The 16,667-nt window shown below is 46.4% G+C and overlaps 1 protein-coding gene across 1 annotated transcript in view; it reads left to right on the forward strand.

Annotated features, from left to right (window-relative positions):
* ANKFN1 (ankyrin repeat and fibronectin type III domain containing 1) overlaps positions 1 to 16,667 on the forward strand; it is a 348,145-nt gene that overhangs the window by 176,968 nt on the left and 154,510 nt on the right. The window contains exon 3 of the mRNA XM_066366429.1: positions 7,823 to 7,957. The gene's annotated coding sequence lies outside the window, so the exon portion shown is untranslated. The remainder of the gene's footprint in view (positions 1 to 7,822; positions 7,958 to 16,667) is intronic.

Below are 16,667 nucleotides of genomic sequence, written 5' to 3' on the forward strand. Positions count from 1 at the left end.
CGGGCTGATACATTTAACTACAGATACTTTTCATATTCAAATTTTCTTGACAAAACAAGAAAGGAAGAAGAAGAAAAATCATTGGAATAGGAGGAAGAGTTTGCCTAAAATTCAACAGTCCTTTATCCTTCAGATTTTCAATTCATCAGCTAGACCGCTTTGACTTGTATATCAAACTCTTACTTACCTTATAGACTAAAGTTTCCATGCTTCCTGGTGAAGATTCAGGTGGTTTGATTACTCCACGTTCACAGGTTTTTGACACTATGTTGACTCCATGCAGTCTGCCGTTGGCTTTATTGTCCTGATAGGAGTAACATCTTGCTCTGAATTACGAATGTATGAATGATCAAATTCCAAGGGCGTTAACAATTTCATTTTTAAATTAACTTTCTTCAAGTGAAGATGCAAAAATCATCTTGGGCTTTGAGTTGCAAATAAAAGACCTCCCTAGGAAAATGGCCAAAATGAAGGTTGTACATGGAGACTAGGTCTCAATGTCTCTGTGATAGCTCATCTTGCTCCCCCATAGCCCCCTCCCCAGTCCCATTCTCACTATACAGAGGCATGACCAAGATCCAGGGAGCAATCTACTGATTGTAAATGCCGTTCTTTGTGATAAAATCCAGTGCATTAAAGAATGCAGATGGCCTTGGGGATGGTTGTGAGGAGAATTGACCTGTGCTCATTCCTCATGGAGAGATTTAGGTGAATACTGCCACCTATTGATAGGTGAAATATATGCCACAAATTCTTACTCTGACCTGGCGTGTATGCTACCGCTTGCTTATCAGAGCAGATCTCATTTACTGTGTTGGCCGAAACATTTTAACAGCCCTAAGTTCATAACTCTTCCTATGTCTGTAATGAAGAATAAGTATGTTAGACTAATTTATAACAACTCACAAATTGTATTTCTGGGAAGAGGCGAAGGAGCGAGGTGCACACGTGCCGTGAGCTTTGCAGACAGAGATCGGGGTGTGAGTCTCAGCTCAGCCCCTTAGTGCACATAAACCGGTTAATTAATCTCTCTGAACCTTAGTTCCCTCATCAATGAAAAGTGGATAATCCTCTTTGCAGGGTGTGAGAGCTCCGTAATATTGCTACCTGGCACACAGGAGGTGTTTGATAAGTGGCAACATTTGTTATTATTTTTCCACAGAGCTATTAAAAGGAACTGTTTGTGATGTAATGATTGGTAGGTAATATGACAACCACAGCACATATCAGACTCCGGTGAACCGTTCCGCGCCGTTCAATTACCCTTCAGCAATACTACTTGTCTAGCGTCGTAGCTTTGACATCCAGAATTAGGACAGTGTGAACATAAATATTAGAACCTTAAGTGTGCCAATTGAGAAAATGAGGATAAATGGCCCTCATTACCAAACGTCTCCTGACTTCCCCGGAGGATATATGGGGCTGAGCAGATAAAGAATTATGATAAAACTTGGGAGCTGTAAATAAATGGGGCTTTGTGACCTGCTGGATAAGGTGGAGCCTCAGAGCCAGACCTAGCAGGCTCACATTCCTTCCCCGGCATGGTGTGGGGGATCCCGGGCTCACACGGACAATAGGGGATTCATAGCCTGAGAATTCTAATGATGACTGAAAGGAGGGTGGCAGGCAGAACAAGAAGACTTTTCAGAAACAGGGACCCTGATTATCACATCGGCGCTCCAGCCCGGCAGAGGCTGCTGGGAGGCAGTGTGAGGCCGTTCTTGGAAAGCCGTCAGTGAAGTGTTTGTAACCTCCTTAAGAGAATTCCATTTCTCAAAAATGCGACGCTGGAAAATCTCACATGATTCATTCAGATAAACACTCTGTCATCAAATCATACTAGAAGCCACGCAAACCATCCCTCTTTTTTGAAGAGTCTTTTTTGAATGTCATGAGTCTAGTCTCCAAGACTTAGAAGGGGGGGGGGGTGTGTGTGTGTGTGTGGAATCCCAAAGAGGGTCTCTCAGGATTTGGGGAGACCTTTTACTTTTAGTTTGAAAGGTCAACTGGTGCTTTAAACAAAATAATCAGGGAATAGCACGCCCATGAACAGTCTGCACCTTTTGAAAAGGTCTGCTTTGGGACTGAAAAGCCGCTGCCCCTCCCCCACCCATTTTCCTTTCTTCTTGGGGGCTTAGGAAGGGAGAGGGAGGAGGAGGAAGAGTTTCACATTCATTACGAACAACTTCACACATAATAAGCATGTTCGGATACACCCTGGGGTGTTAGTTTTCTTTTCCTATTTTTTTTGTCTCCTTTTTTAGCAGATTTCGATAAGTAGCACATTTTATTTTGAAGAAAAAAAAAGAATCGGAGCAGTTACTGAGCAGCCGCGCCCTAAGAAAGGTCAAGAGATTAGGGAGCGGAAGTAGGCTGGCCGGACTCTGCTGACCACAGTAAGGGACTGATGATGATTTTCTTCCCATAATTTAATTTTGAGACTCCAATGAAAAGGTAGCCCCCTCCCCCCCAAAAAAAAAAATCTTTGCTGAAAAAAAAAAAAAGTGAAAAATTGTTAGAAAATGGTCATCAAAAAGTGATCAATTTAAATTTCTGTCTTACAAACCAACCACAGGGAGCTAACCGCAGGGCAGACACGCGTTTGCAATGATATATGGACGGTCTGAAAATACGGGCGTGGTTTTGCAGGAGCGAGTGAACATTTGTAGCTTTTCTGACATTGGTGGGCTTTGGCCTAATTTCACAAGTATTCTGAAATGCTAAATGCTGCACTTCACAAATCAGAGAACAGTAAAATAAAAGGAACCTTTGACTCGAACTGGCCCAACTCCCTCATTTGCCAAGCCAGAGAACCGAGACCTCATGATAGAAAAGTAAGTTGCCCCAGGTCGCCCAGCTGGCGAGGACAGGCTCAGGGGCTCATGTGCAAACCCCCACCCCAACTGGGGTCCTTTTCGCTGAGCTGAACAACTCTGAGATGAGAAACTTCAGACCCTCACATTTCATCCAAGAGTTCTCGTTTTAAGGACCCATTCCCTTGCCAATGGCCCTGCACGGGCTTGCCTCAGACAGTTCACCTGTCACAGCCTGAAATGACTTTGTTAGCTGCTACTAACTGGCTTCTTCCATGCAGATCAGATCAAGCACATTCACGTGTCTCCAAAGACTCAGCCTCCTGCTGTTTTTTTACATCTTCAAAAGGTGGGCAGACCATGACATGCATGCCTAAATTATCCCCAGCCTATATTCCCTGGGATCCACCGATGTCACCATCATCTGTTATCACTCACGTTTCAACTTTAAAAGTCAGGCCCTGGCCGGTTGGCTTAGTGGTAGAGTGTTGGCCTCATGTGTGGATGTCCCAGGTTCGATTACCAGCCAGGGCACACAGGAGAAGCTCCCATCTGCTTCTCCAACCCACCCCCTCTCGCTTCTCTCTTTTTCTTCTCCTCCCCTCCTGCAGCCGTGGCTCTATGGAGTGAGTTGGTCTCCATCACACTGAGGATGGCTCCATGGCTTCCCCTCAGGCACTAAAAAAAAATGGCTCTGGTTGCCACAGAGAAAGGGCCCCAGATGAGCAGAGCATCGCCCCCTAGTGGGCTTTCCAGGTAGATCCTGGTCCTGATCGGGATGCATGTGGGAGTCTGTCTCTGCCTCCCCTCCTCTCACTAAATTAAAAAAAAAAAAGAAAATCAGCTTCTCTCTCACTCTCTCTATTTCCTCTGCTGCTCTCACTTGTCCCGTTGACCACCTGCCATGTTCATCTCTGAACGGACGTTTTTACAGACCCTCACCATCAAGGCCTTTCTGCTTCCAGGTTCTTTAGCATTTCCGTTCGTGGCCCACAGTGGCCACACTGACATTCTCCTCAAACCCCTGTCACCTACGGGATAAAGTCCAAACTCTTTAACATAGCACCCCCCCAGTCCAGCCTGCTTTTGGAACCTAAATTCCAGGAGACCCCCCCCCATCGCCGTTGACTACTGTCCCAGCTGGACTACTGTCACTTCCCAAGTACCCCAGGGACTCTGTGCCTTGACTCCATTCCCTCCTTTCCAGCCCCTCCAGGTCTTCGTCCTTCCTCTGTATCAAGTTCAGGCGCAACCATCCCAGAAGGAAGGAACCCTTTAGGACTCCCTCACGTACTATTATGTAGCCCCCATTTAATTCTGCCCGGCATTATAAGTTGTTGCAAGCTCTTCTCGCTGGAATAGATGTTATCTTTGAGAAGAAGCCTCGTTCGCCTTTGTACCTCCTCCTCACCATGGTGCTTCATCAAACGCTTTGCTTGTCTTCCTGAATACTGACGGAGCACCCCTCTCTGCAAGACAGAAACTGTAAGGGCTGGAGGAGAAAAATACAAACTGCTGAAAAGGCAGTCCCTCTCTTCCAAGCGGCTTTAATCAGTGAGACACATTCAGGAACAACCAAGCAAGTGAACCAGCTGTGGGCGTGGAACTGGGTGGAGCGGAAGTGCTGAGTATGGAACAAACGTTCTGCGTGTTCCAGATGAGAACACTGGTGTTATGATATGGAGGGTGGGGCCACGGGGGACGGGGGAGGGAAAGAAAAGGCCAGGCTGCTGTTCAACCCTGTCTTGGCGCTGCGGTCATTACTACCCTCTAGGTCTGGCTAATCCAACCCACCTTTCCCCTCATACCAGAGTAATCTTCCAAAAGCAACACTCTGATCAATGAACCAAGTGTCAAATACTGGCAGGCTGATGCCAGGTAATGTGGAGAATATCAGTTTGTAGAGATGAGACAAACTCCAGGAAACAGCAGGAGAGCAGAAAGCAAGAACATGTTGTAAAAGTGCTGCGAGGTGGGGGACTAGGCAGTGTGTGATCGGTGTGGTTAATCGAGAAGGACTGCTCAGACGAGGCAAGCCTCAGTGGACGGCCGCTTGGCAGAAAAGATTAGATGTCCTAAGTGGACTTCCAATTCTCAGACCCCGTTTATTCTTTGTGATGGTTTATTCATTCATTTAGCAAATACATGATACGCACTTCAGCAGAAGATTCATTAAATATTTATTGAATGCCTTCTATGTGCCGGGAACTCTGCTAGGCACTGGAAATTAAGCAGTGAGTTAGAGATGTTGCACTTAAACTCTTACAGTGTCATGGGGATGACTGGTATAAAACAAGTAAGGGCAACAAAGTAATGATGGGAGGGCTATGAGGTACTGTAGGATTTCCAAGGAGGGAACCTCACGGCCCAAGGGCTAGAAAAATATCCCTGAGAGGTAAATGTTTCAGCCAAAACTCTAAGGCTCACATGAGTTAGTTAGAAGATACTGAGCATTCAGGCAGAAGAACCTCATATATAGAATGCTAGCGTCAAGAGACTATGGCAAAGGAACCGAAAGACATTCAGAAAGACAGACAGCATGGAGGGTAAATTAGAAGGTGGCAAGGCCCTGGCCATTTGGCTTAGCGGTAGAGCGTCGGCCCAGCGTGTGGAAGTCCCGAGTTTGATTCCTGGTCAGAGCACACAGGAGAAGTACCCATTTGCTTCTCCATCCCCCCTCCTTCTTTCCTCCCCCCATGGCTCCAATGGTTTGAGCAAGTTGGCCCTGGGTGCTGAAGATAGCACCATGGCCTCCCCTCAGGTGCTAAAAATAGATTGGTTGCCAAGCAGTGGAGCAGTGGTCACAGAAGGGCAGAGCATTCCCCAGTAGGGGGTTTGCTGGGTGGATCCCAGCCAGAGCACAAGCAGGAGTCTGTCACTCTGCTCCCTCACCTCTCACTTAATAAAAACAAACAAAAACAGAAGGTGTCAAGAAATTAGGCAAGTGATAGGCGGAGCCAGATTATGAAGAATTTTGCTAAAGTATGTCAGCATTTCTATTTCATCAATAGAGTTTAGTAACAAAGCATTTAACGCAGCGTACCTAACCTAGGAATGTTGCTGAAGGGTGGATGAATGAGTGAATGCACTTCCTCTGCAAGGATGAGGGCTTCTGAAATGACTCAGGCTTGAGCATTTGCTCCAGGAAGCAAAGCCCCTATTACAGAAGACATTGTCCCCTTAGGTTTGCAGAGCATACAGAACTCACGACCCCAGGGAGGCAGTCCCTATAACCTTAGAAGAATTACTGAGTCACCTGGCGTACTCCAGCAGACAGCATTTAAGTACAATAAATCTGCAATGCAGTCAAAGCTTTTCTACAGATAAGGGTCAAGTTTTACCTGGCAACCAGTCAGACTTAAGCTGAGAAAGTGTAGCCTGACTCCTTCTTAATCTTTGATGAAAAAAAAATAGCCTTCTGAACCTCCAGGGCATGAATATTCCCAAATTAGATTATTTGTAGCAATGCTTCCTTGGATAAGTCCAAAGAGAGAAAGAGAGAGGAAAAGTGTTCCAGAGAGAGATTGTCTTTTGAGCAAGAAGAAAGGAAAACACTTGTGCAAAGCTAAACCGAGCTCTACCTTTGGACATGCAGCTTTCACGAGTCCCTGAGCTTTGCCTCCGATTCCAGCCCCACAATAACGCCTGTTGGGGACAAGTGAGCTTCCAGGCGAGCTGCTGTCTCCAGAAAAGGGGAGATTTTCAAAAATGCAACATGCCGTTCCCAATGTTCTAATTGATTACCAGGACGAAGGTTAACACTGCCTGCTTATTTCTAACCAAGGGACTGTCTCCTGATTTGCTACAGAGTCACATTCAAAACTGGGGAGTTGATTCGGCTCCAGATATAAATAGCAAACCAGAGTCAGTGCCTAGTTAGAAGGGTCCAGAATTATTTCTGAAGTCATCCCAGCAGCTAAGCTTTCATTTGGCAGAGAGAGACCATCTGAATAGAGCTTTAGAAAGATTCTTAAAGCTGTTGTTGCTAGGGACGTGTGTGTACCTGTGTGCCCGCACGTGTGTGTGGCCATGTGTGTGTGTGTGCGTGCACGTGTGTGTGTGTGTGTGTGTGTGTGTGTGTGTGTGTGTGTGTGTGTGGTATTCGTATGTGCTCTCAACCGGCAACATCTCCCTAACACAATAAGCAACGTGAAGGTCATTTGCCCTTTTATCTCAGAGAGAAACATGAAAAAGTGCCTACAGGAGTGGCTTTCTAGGAAATCCATTCTGTGCATCTTTTTAGTGACGTAAAGCATAACGCTGGGCAAGGAGCCAGGTGCACCCATCTGTGGCTCGCGTGGAGGACGCACTGGAATCTTCCTCCAGGACTGAGCCTCTTGCGGTCCTAAGTCCCAGGCGTGCGGATCTCTTCCCCGGGACCTTCTCCAGCAGGAAGTCAAGCAGTGGCTGGGCTGCCCTGATTGGACTGGGTGCTTTCTTAACATGACCCTTGCTCCTGCTAGGAGCTTGTCAATGATGGCACAGGTGCCCTGAGGTGAGGGTGTGGCTGCCACCTGCGTGCTCCGAGTCCCAGGCAGCTGTGGGAGTGAGGGGGTGACTGACCTCAGAGAGCGGTGGCTCACTCGAGGTCACAGATTGCTGGGTGGGCTCCTGAATGGCCAGTCTTTCTTCCCTGCAGTCGACGTAGTGAGTGCAAAGCTCACTGGCTACCTCGCTTCTTCTTTGCACATCGTTCAGTGATAGCCGATTCTGATCCAGTCTCATTTGCTGTGAAGCTTGTTGTTCCTAGTGGACGTCACAGATACAGTAGTCAAAATGCACACTGAAGTCAGGGCATTCTTTCACTCCAGGCACGAGAGCTCGAGAAGCCAAGCCTTCCCGGGGCTGCAGTCCCGAAATGCATTTAGTCTCTGAGCCAAGCTGTCTCCCTCTCCCTTTCCCTCCCTGAGCATCACTTGCTCTTTTATTTTGTGCCGAGAGTAGCTCCGTGATCATGGACTTCAGCTCTTGCCTGTAGTGATCCTGTTCGCATTTTATTCCTTACACAGAATCGGAAGGAGGTTCACTTGCTTTGCGCAGAGGCTGAGCCACAGGAGAAAGCAAAGCCAATGTGATTTATTGAATGAAAGCACCGGACAATCGCCCACAACTTGTCCCTCTGCTGCCTCGAACAACCTAAACTGGTAAGTCTGGTTTATTGTTGTCTTTCTTCCTGTGAATGCGGGGCTTTCTTAGGAACGGATTATTTTTAACATGTGTATGTGTGGCTGTGGTTTGAATGATATAAAAATATCTGCATCTTCCAAACTTAGCCGCAGGTGGTCCATGAAGAATGCACACAAGCACACGCACGGTGGTCCACAATACCACATCCACGTCCCTGTGGGGAGGCGAGGGTGGGGGCAGGAAAGCCCCATTGCTGATCACTGAACATTTTGTTTGCAGCAGGCTTAAGGACATTATGTGCTTGCATAACTGATTAGCACTAGCTATGAAAAGTACATTGTTCTTTTGTTGTATAAGATCAGTTTCTAATCGAGTTCCCAAGTACCTCCAACGTACCTGTTAAAATCAGGTCAAGATGAATCCCTCACGCTGATGATCCTGAATACAGACCCAGACCCACTGGTGTCTTTAACCCAGTATGCAGCCTGGGCTCATAGAGTAGAAGCCAGCCTGCTGTCCATCCTGGGTCAGCACGTCTGTAAATGACACAATGACTGTGATGTTGAGGACACCTGCCAAGGGGACACAGTGGGCACACAGTGGGCATGCTCCATACAAACCCCTGCTTGATGCATGGCCACTTTTGCACCCATGTTCCTTAAACCCTTTCTTTATGCCATGAAAGATACAGTTGCTAGGGTGCACTACGTTCAAGGGCGGATGTTCTAGGCGTCCTGTTATCCGTGCTGGTCATCAACCCGGCCCAGGCTGCTACACGTACCATGGATAATCAAGGCTTTTTTTTCCCCCTCTGTTGGGACCCTCAAATTTCCATTCTCCTTTGATGTCTTCATTTTCTAACTCTGGCGTGAGCCAACCTGTGCAGAAGGGGAAAGCGTATGGAGCAAACAACTGCTTCTCCTACCAGCACCGCCTCTCCCTCGTCTTTTGTTTGCCTGGTACTGCAAGACGTTGTGGCAGCAATGGGTCCGTCTCCGGTGGGCTCAGAGTCCGTATAAATGTCACACCTGGCTTGGTGACTTTGCTGCGCTCCATCTGCATTATTATCACTGGCCATTCAGAGGAAGCTGGGACCTCGGGTGCTGACAAGAGCAGATGATGCTGGAACAGTGAGCAGCGTGCTTCTCTAAAGGAAAATCAAAGTTAGGACATTGGAGAGACGGGTAACGTCTTGCCAAGTAGAAAGCATTCCCAGGCCATTCAGTTCCAAGAGCTGGGTAATTCTCTCATGATGTGACATCCTAACAGGAAGGAGACAGAATTTCCTAGTGGTCTGAGTCTGCCGGTTCCCAGATGAAGCCTGTGTCTTTGGGAACTTGCCTAGCTCTCCCTCCATACCTCCGTCCATCCCTTCCTACCAGTCCTGATTGCTTCACGGAAGACATGCTAAGCTCAGTCAACGGATCCATGAGATGCTTCTTAAAGCTTTCTTGTCAAAGGGCGCCATAGGCAATCAAGGTCATCGTTCACACACTTTAGTCCAGGGGCCACGCATTCAAAACCCACAGAGGGGTGTTTGTATGGGAGCAGGAGGTAGATGCCCCTGTCCCCACATAAGGGACGGAGAGCATGGTCACACCGAAGGAATTAGAAGGGGAGACTAGAGCTGGGAAACAGCACTGGAAAAACTGCAGATTCACATAAATAGGTCACGTAAATAATTTTTTTCAATATTGATCAGGAATAATTGATTTTCTATCTTCGTGACGCCAAGATACAGATGACCTTACATGTTTTGAAAGAAATAAACATGCAAATATCTGGGGAGGCAGGGAGTTCGTTCAAGAATGAGTAGAATTCAAGACTACTTTCAGTGGTTCAAATTACCACCATCCCCATGTACGCGGGAAACAGAGATAAATGTGCTATGATTTGAGAAGTTCCACAAGGATCATTCACCAAAAGAAAAAAAATAAGAAAAGAAAAGAAATTGTCCCATCTCTAAGATTAGGGTAACTGAATCCTTTCATCAGGAATTGCTGTCTTTTATAAAGTAATGAACATTCTCAAGAGAAAGGATAATTATGCCACCGATACCTAACTGTAAATGAATGTATTGAAATGTTTTCCATCTCAGGGGAAATCCAAAGGATGTTGCATTAATATTACATTAATCCTAATGCTTCCGATCTATTTCAGACCTTTCTCCAAGAACTTCCGCATAATTATTTCACTCTCAATCCGCAGGCTAGGTAACCTCTAGGACAAGCTCCTTCCTTCGTTTTATGGAATGCTTAGATTAGACTATGATATTATACCATCTATTAATGGATTTCCTCTCTAGACCCTTGAGGGTCACAGTGGAGAAAGCTGAACTCACTATCTTTCTCCTTTTAAATCCACTCTTCCTTCATCCTGTATTCCTTTTCCCCCCCAATTATTGGTGAAACATTATGCACCTGTCAGCCAAGCAAACCTCACAAGAGTTATCCTCAGGTTTCCTGAGTCCTTCGACCCTCCATCCGATCACTAACCAGGTTTGGTCCTAGTTACTTCTTTCATTTTTTTAAAAAATCTTTCCACCTATCTCTATCCCCTTGTCATATGCTGTAGTTGAAGTCATGGGGATTCTTCTGAGAACTTCCTACCTGACTGTACCCTGTCACCGGTTCTACCATCTTCCCTTCCAATAATCCTCTGGGTGCTACCACAGCAATTCTCTAAAAATGACTATCTCAGATTTTCCTTTAAGTTCTTCGGTGCTTCCCTTTTGTGAACCGGCTGAGGTCTATCGTCATACTAGCCTATGAAGCCCCTGATGGTCTGGGCTTGCTACTTCTCCGGGCTTCTTCCCTGAGGTCCTAGAAGGGTGGGTGAGAGGTACCACTGATCTACCAGCAACACAGTATCCACTTCACATCTCTGGGACCTAACCTACGATATTATTCCCGGGTGCCCTTTTCTTTCCTTTCTGCTAGCTGATTCCTCACTCACTGTTCACAATCTTGCTCAAGGACCACCTTCTAGAACCTATTTCCCCGCACCCCCTTCTCCCATGACCACCTCTGCCACCCACAAAGTTAATCACTCATTCCTCCATGCAATTTCTTTGCCTTGGGCATCTGAGAACACTGTGTCGTGAGTAAGATCTGAGATCTAGACTCATATGTCCTGGGTTTGAATCCCAGATCTACCCTCTAGTAACGTCTCAATACCTGACTGCCTAACATGGGGCTCACAGCAGTCCTTCCTTCACACAGGGCTCGACATGGATCAGTGAGCTGAAACGTGTGAAGGCATCATTCTGTCCATCCTGGGTCAGCGCAGGCATCATTCTGTCCATCCTGGGTCAGCGCAGGCATCATTCTGTCCATCCTGGGTCAGCACAGGCATCATTCTGTCCATCCTGGGTCAGCGCAGGCATCGTTCTGTCCATCCTGGGTCAGCGCAGGCATCGTTCTGTCCATCCTGGATCAGCGCAGGCATCGTTCTGTCCATCCTGGGTCAGCGCAGACATAATTCTAAATAGTTCCTGACTCACAGAGAGTGCTATAAAAGTAAAAGCTATTATTATTATCATTCCATAATTTTGCATATCATACTATTTCATAGCTACACTTGAATAACCATCTTCCTTTTTAACCTAGGAGCTCAATTTCTTTTTTTTTTTTTTTTTTTTTTTTGTATTTTTCTGAAGCTGGAAACGGGGAGAGGCAGTCAGACAGACTCCCGCATGCGCCCCACCGGGATCCACCCGGCACACCCACCAGGGGCGACGCTCTGCCCACCAGGGGGCGATGCTCTGCCCCTCTGGGGCGTCGCTCTGCTGTGACCAGAGCCACTCTAGCGCCTGGGGCAGAGGCCAAGGAGCCATCCCCAGCGCCCGGGCCATCCTTGCTCCAATGGAGCCTCAGCTGCGGGAGGGGAAGAGACAGACAGAGAGGAAGGAGGGGGGGTGGAGAAGCTAATGGGCGCTTCTCCTATGTGCCCTGGCCGGGAATCGAACCCGGGTCCCCCGCACGCCAGGCCGACGCTCTACTGCTGAGCCAACCGGCCAGGGCCTAGGAGCTCAATTTCTTAATGGAGTCAGTCAGCTTGTTTCAGTTTGCCGAGGACTCTGCCAGTGTTAGCGCTATGGTCCTGCATCCTGGGGGGCCCCTCCATCCCAGGCGCACCAAGACAGCTGGGTCACCCTATCAGTAAGCCTATCTTACTCACCTTTGAATCTCTAGGGACCATCACAGGCTACGTAAGTTACAAAGGAGGGCATCCATAAGGGTTTCTTGAACTATAAAAACAATCTTGTCTTTCTATCATCTTTCTCATAAACATGCTTTCACACTTCAAAAAATCAGGTCTCCTTGCTGTAAAGTCACAGCTGACTTTTCAAATTGATCACTAAATAGCTGAATATGTTATTTAAAAAAAAAAAAAAAAAGATGCACAGGAACTGGCAGGGCTGCTTCCAGCCCCTTTGATGTCACCAGTGTGATGGAATTGGCCACCTGCAGCCATCAAAGGCGTACCTGTCATGTTAACAGCAGGTGGGGAATAGGAAGCAGGGGAGGGTCTTCCTTTCTTTTCTGTCTAGTGACAGGCAGGTCGAAGCTTGAAGGTCTCTAGTTCATATCACAGCCTGAGGAGCAACCTTGTCCCAGTCAGAAATGTTCCCTTCACTGAGTGGATCTGTCTACCCAGCTGTCAAACTTAGCGAGAGCTCCCGTTTCTAATATGCTTCGTCCAACGGGGCCTCCTCACCCAACCTGGCGCAGAACTTTTTCCCCAGTACAGATAAAGTGAAAGTCCCGCAAGCAGCGTGCTTTGAGGCAGGGACTCGGACCTGCCAGAACTCACAGCGAGGGCAGCATCTGGTCTCCGGGGTCAAGGTCTAGGGGGCGGAACGGGACAGGCAGTCAGACCAGGCTCCCTCAGCAGAGTAACAGCAGCGTTGCTAAGAGCATGGGCTTTGAAGTCAGAGTTCAAATCTTGCCGACCTCCATTTACAGCAGGGGTCCCCAAACTATGGCCCGCGGGCCGCATGCGGCCCCCTGAGGCCATTTATCCGGCCCTGCCGCACTTCCGGAAGGGGCACCTCTTTCATTGGTGGTCAGTGAGAGGAGCATAGTTCCCATTGAAATACTGGTCAGTTTGTTGATTTAAATTTACTTGTTCTTTATTTTAAATATTGTATTTGTTCCCTTTTTTTTTTTTTTTTTACTTTAAAATAAGATATGTGCAGTGTGCATAGGGATTTGTTCATAGTTTTTTTTATAGTCCAGCCCTCCAATGGTCTGAGGGACAGTGAACTGGCCCCTGTGTAAAAAGTTTGGGGACCCCTGATTTACAGGCTATAGGATCTTGGACGAGTTACCTCATCTCCCGGGGCCTCAGTTTCCTTGCTTGTATAATGAGAACGTGATCATAGTACTGATTTTCTCAAAGGGTTTGATTACCTTTCGCCTTAGCCTACGGAAACAGAGTCGGAGGCGGAGCTGATGGTGAACGTTTCGTTCTGTTGGGTATCGGGAGAGGCACCCCGGGGAATCGAGAGTGAAGGGAAGAGGGAAATGAGTGAAGGAAGGAGGAGAAACAGTTTTAGGGTGAAATGGAAGTAGCAGGGCTTCCCAAGAAAGCCCACGGGGTTGTTTGTTTGCGTGTGATTGCTCCCATGGAGCCTTGCAAACAGTCCACGGGACAGGAATGAAGACATGACCTGCGGGCTACTTCCCGTCTCTTGTCTCCCACCGGTGCCGTTTTGTTTTGTTTTTTTTTTTATTCCAGATCATGTTTCCCAGTCCCTCAGGGCAGCCAGGAGTGAGGCTGGAAACTCCCTCCATGGGTCTGACTGGGTCGGAGCTGCTGTGGTTCCAGTCACAGCAGTCATGATGGAGGCCAAGCCAGAACCCGCCCTTCACTCGAGAGAGCTGGTGATGTTAGGAGCAAGGAGGACGGTGACAGCCTGAGGCTGGCGTTCTGTTCTGGCAAGTGGCCAAAGCCGAGGGAACCGAGATGGCTCTAAAGTAAACCTGAGGAGGTGCCACTGTCCACAGGTTATGGTCGCCATTTTGAACCTGGAGTCTCCAGGCTGCTGTCACTCAACCCTTACAGCTCGGCTCCAGGTGTACTCACGGGCCCTCCAGCAGTGGCGCTGGGCTCAGGCCACTGTGTATCAAAGCACAGAAGCTGCTGATGTTCATGAACTCCAATGTATCCATTTATTTTATGGTTTTTCCTTTTTGTGCCTCCTCTAAGCAATCATTCTTATTTAAATTCACAAAGATAGCCTCCTCTGGGGTGTTTTTTTTTCCCCTAGAAGCTTTATAGTTTTAACTTTTGCCATTATTTCACTTCAAATTAATTCTTTTATTATTATTATTCATTTTAGAGAGGAGAGGGAGAGACAGAGAGAGAGAGAAAAGGGGGGGGAGGAGCTGGAAGCATCAACTCCCATATGTGCCTTGAACAGGCAAGCCCACGGTTTCGAACCGGCGACCTCAGCATTTCCAGGTCGACTCTTTATCCACTGCACCACCACAGGTCAGGCTCAAATTAATTCTTATGCAGGATGTAAAGTAGGGGTTGAGGGAGGTTTTTTTGGTTTTGTTTTTTGAATGTAGCTATCCCATTGTTCCAACACTGTTTTGTGTTTGGTTTTTTTTTGTGTGTGTGTGTGTGTTTTAATTCTTTTTCCCTATTGAATTACCTCAATGCCTCTGTCAAAAGGTGATGGATTATTTACGTGCAAGCTATCTCTGGGCCCTTTTTTTCTGTTCCATCCATCTGTGTCTATCTTTATGCCATGGTCTTTATCTCCATCACTCGCTTTACTCCAATGTACAACATCTTAACTCCTATAACCCTATAGCAGCTCCTGAAATTAGGAAATGTAAGTCTTCCAACTTTGTTCTTGTTTTTCAAAGTTGTTCTGGCTAAAATTTTTAGATCCTTCCCATTTTTATAAAAAATTTTAGGCCCTGGCCAGTTGACTCAGTGGTAGAACATCAGCCGGGTTTGTAGAAGTCCTGGGTTCAATTCTTGGTCAGGGCACACAGGAGAAGCGACCTCTGCTTCTCCACCCTTTCCCCTTCTTTCTCTCCTTCTTTCTCTCTCTCTCTCTCTCTCTCTCTCTCTCTCTCTCTCTCTCTCTCTCTCTCTCTCTCTCTTCTCCTCCTGCAGCCATGGCTCAAATGGTTCAAGCAAGTTGGCCACGGGCATTGAGGATAGCTCCATGGCCTCACCTCATAGCGCTAAAATATGTCGGTTGCCAAGCAAAAGAGCAGAATCAGCTCGTTCATTTATTTTTTTAAAAATCTTGCTGGAATTTTAATGGGGATTGTAATCAATCTACAGCTCAATTTGAAAGAAATGACACCTTAGCAATACTAATTATTTTGATCTAATGCATGAACAAGGTGTATTGCTCTATTTATTTAGGTCTTCTTTAATTTTGCTCATTAATGTCATGTGGTTTTAAGTATACATGGGTTTGCATATATTTTGTTATATTTATTGCTAAGTAAATTTAATTTGCTTGTTCTACAAAACTTTTCTCCTTGTCCGTAAATGAAAATTGCCTTGCTCCTTTCTTTCCGATCTATAATTCTTTATTTCATTTGCCTTATTCCACTGGCTAGTACAACAGCAAAGGTAAAAGTGGGCATTGGGCCTTGTATCTTATCCTAAGGCTGTGGTCGGCAAACTCATTAGTCAACAGAGCCAAATATCAACAGTACAACGACTGAAATTCCTTTTGAGAGCCAAATTTTTTAAACTTAAACTATACAGGTAGGTACACTGTTATTAACTTAATTAGGGTACTCCTAAGCTGGCTTTTGCACCCGCACGTGGTATTTTGTGGAAGAGCCACACTCAAGGGGCCTAAGAGCTGCATGTAGCTCATGAGCTGCAGTTTGCTGACCGCTGCTCTAGGAAAGAATTTGGTCTCTAATCATTAAGTATAGTGTTGGCTACCAATTTTTGTACATTCTCTTTATCAGATCAAGGAAATCCCTTTATTTCTGAATGTTTTTTAAAATCATGATTGGATGTTAAATATTGTCAAATGCTGCTTTTTCTGCATCAATTTTTTTTTCCTTTATTGTGTTAATATGGCAAATCACATTGATAGTAATTAAATGTTAAACTAACCTTGCTTTCCTGGAGTAAACCTTGCTTGATGACAATGTGTTATCCTTTTCGTATATTGCTGGATTTTATTTGCTAACATTTTGTTGAGTTTCTTGAAAAGTTTTGTGTGGAATTGGTATTTTTCCTTCCTTAAATATTTGACAGGCTGTAATTAACACTTACCATGACTTTTGTTAAAGATTTTGAATAATGGCCCTGGCTGGTTGGCTCAATAGATAGAGCATCAGCCCCATATGTGGACATCCCAGGTTCAATCCCAGGTCCGAGCACACATGAGAAAAGACCATCTGCATCTTTTTCCCTCCCTCTCCACCTTCTCTCTCTCTCCTCCCCTCTTGCAGCCAGTGGTTCAATTGGTTCAAGTGTCGGCCAGGGCACTGAGGATAGCTCGGTTTGTCTGAGCATCAGCCCCAGACAGGGATGCTGGGTGGATCCCAGTCAGGGCACATGCAGAAGTCTGTCTCTCTATCTCCCTTCCTCTCACTTAAAAAACTCTAGAGATCAGAGCTTATTGTTTAGTGATTTTTTTTTTTTTAGAACTAGATCAGTACAGTCTGTATTTTGTCATACGTAACTAATAAGTCTCTTCTTGGTTAGCTTAGTGGTCAGCTAATAGTT

The sequence above is a fragment of the Saccopteryx leptura genome, chromosome 2 (genome assembly GCF_036850995.1).
Source record: "Saccopteryx leptura isolate mSacLep1 chromosome 2, mSacLep1_pri_phased_curated, whole genome shotgun sequence".
NCBI classification, from domain to species: domain Eukaryota; kingdom Metazoa; phylum Chordata; class Mammalia; order Chiroptera; family Emballonuridae; genus Saccopteryx; species Saccopteryx leptura.